The sequence below is a fragment of the Mobula hypostoma genome, chromosome 7, assembly GCF_963921235.1.
Source record: "Mobula hypostoma chromosome 7, sMobHyp1.1, whole genome shotgun sequence".
Classification (NCBI taxonomy): domain Eukaryota; kingdom Metazoa; phylum Chordata; class Chondrichthyes; order Myliobatiformes; family Myliobatidae; genus Mobula; species Mobula hypostoma.
In genome coordinates, this window is record NC_086103.1 from 4,707,201 (window position 1) to 4,709,875 (window position 2,675).

General features: G+C 44.3%; 1 pseudogene; it reads left to right on the top strand.

Moving 5' to 3' along the window:
• Nucleotides 1–1,475: 1,475 nt before the first annotated feature.
• On the top strand, nt 1,476–1,573 carry LOC134349978 (U6 spliceosomal RNA; annotated as a pseudogene).
• Nucleotides 1,574–2,675: the final 1,102 nt, after the last annotated feature.

Genomic DNA, 2,675 nt, shown 5'->3' on the forward strand with positions numbered 1-2,675 from the left:
TTATTATTAAGACCACAGACATAATATTGGACTGGGGAATTTTCGCACTCTTAAGGTCACTAGTTAGATATTGGAGCCAGAAGCTTACATTGTGCCTCTTTTTCGGGCAATACACATCCTCTGGCATTTTAAAAAGCACACTAATTTATGCATTATAGCTTGATTTGGAACCTGCTCTGTTTCCAAACCAAGTCAGGGTGGCAAGGTAGCATATCAGACAGTACAATGCTTTACAGCACCAGCAAAAAGATTGGGGTTCAATTCCTTCCACTGTCCGTAAGGAGTTTGTACATTCTCCACATGGCTCCATGGCTTTCCCCAGGGTGGTCCAGTTTCCTCCCATATTCCAAAGATCTACAGTTAGGGGTCCTGAGTTGCATGTTACATTGGCACACTTGCTGACTGCCCAGCACAATCCTCGTTAATCCTTGGACTATCATAGTAATGATAGGGGTCCATGGCATAAAAAGGTGGGGAATTCCTGCTGCATCTCCTCCAACCTTTCCTTATCTTCTCTGTAACTTCCAGTTATGTGTTTTCAATATTTCCCAGTTCAATAGCTTTATTTAATATCAGAGAAATGTATTCAGTATACATCCTGAAATTCTTGTTCTTCACAGACATCCACAAAAACAGAGGGGTGCCCCAAAGAATGAGTGACAGTAAAAATGTTAGCACCCCAAGGCCCTCCTTCACTCACCCCTCCAACAGACAAAAACATCAGTAAGGGAATGACCATCCCCCTCCCCCACTTAGTTCAGCAAAAAAGAGCATCAGCATGCTCCACCCGCCAAGAAAGCAATTGCAATGCCCCCAGGAAAGTTCATGATCTGCAGAACAAAAAAAATCTAATCATTCACCTAACAATTTGACATACCACGGGCTCTCTTTCTCTCCCTAATAAAGGGAAAAGAGATGTCATCCTTTCACAGTGAGATGGGAGACATAATAATACAACTCACTGATCTACGATGATAAAGTCAGTCATGTCGCTGTTTTTCCCAGTTCTCCAACCCAAGAATTGGCAACAAAATCCTCCCACCACTGAGAGAGAGAGAGCGTGATTCGCCAAGTACGGATCCTCCAACAGCTGATCCGCTGCTCCTGATGTTCCGTTTTCCTCCTGTGACGCTTCATTCAGCAGCACTGGCATGGAATCAGCCCATCCACAGGTGAGCTTACCTGCTAGGCTGCGTCCTTGTGATTTCAAGAGTGGTCAGTTGTGACTCCTAGGAGCCAAAGTCTGAGTATAACTCCAGGTCAGGATCTTCAACTGAATCCCATCCACCTTGAAAAGGAAAGAGAGACATCAAAAGTAGAAATTAAGCTGTGAACTTGAAGGATTCACCACTGAGGTGCCATTGTAACTCTGCCTCCACCTACATATCTTTGCTCTGAAGCATTAAGACACATTCTCCTTCCACAGATGCTGCCCAACCTGCTGAGACTTTCCAGCATTTTGTGTTTTTATTTCAGATTCACTTCATGTACCGAAATTGCAACAATAGAGAAAAGATTACCTTTGCCCCTGTGCAAGGATGATATGCAAATTCATGAAGTGTTCCATTTGGAGCACATGGTAGTGTAATGCTAGAATAGTGCCATTAATTCAGGTTCAGTTACCAGTGCGCTCTGTAAGGCATTTGTATATTCCCTCCATGACCGCGTGGGTTTCCTCCAGGTGCTCCGGTTTCTTCCAACATTCCAAAAGATGTATGGGTTAGTAGGTTAATTGGTTATATGGGTATAATTGCGTTGCTCGAGCTCGCTGGGCCAGAATGGCACATTTCTGTGGTGTATAATCTAAAATGATGTAAAAATCCAGCATTTGAAGTTTTGTTTTGAAATTCTGTTTTGCTGTTCATATGAGCAACACTGACAATATCTTAGGATCAGACCTGTGGTCAATAGCTTGTATCACACACACTTCCACTCTTATCAGCATTAAATGGAGCAGGAAACCACAACTCAGAGGGCATCTTGGAACAGATTCAAAGGAACCACACGCTCTATGTAAAAGTCAGTTCTTTCTTCACCACTTAAAGGGAGATTCAGATAACCTCTGGAGAGTTGACTGGGCAGGTTCAGAAGTGACTACAGGCCGCTGAAAGATTTCTCAGTTAACCACAGATTCCGAGATTGCTTTGTGGAGCATCTGGACTCAGTCCAAAAGGTGATTTTGATCTTCCTGCTGTATGCTTGTTTCATTCCCAATCCCTGTTTGTAGCCTCCTTCACTCACATGGTGACACCCAACCTAAACGAGAATCTATCATAAACACAATAAATTCTGCAGGTGCTGGAAATTCAAAGCAACACACAAAACATGCCAGAGGAGCACAGCAGGTCAGGCAGTGTCCATGGAAGTCAACAAATGGTGGACGTTTTGGACCAAGACCAGGACCAGAGTAGAAGGGGAAAAGACAGCAGAACAGAAGGGTGGGGAGAGGGGAAGGAGGTTAGCTAGAAGGTGATGGGTGAAACCAGGCAGGTGGGAAAGGTAAAGAGCTAGAGAGGGAGGAATCTGATCTGAGAGGAAAGTGGATCATTGGTACAAGGGAAGGAGGAGGGGCACCAGGGTGGTTAAAATTTTTTCTCCCCTTCCTCACTTCTTCTACTCTTCATTCTGGCCTCTTAACTCTTCTCAACTGCCTATCTGCTCCCTGTGGTGCCCCT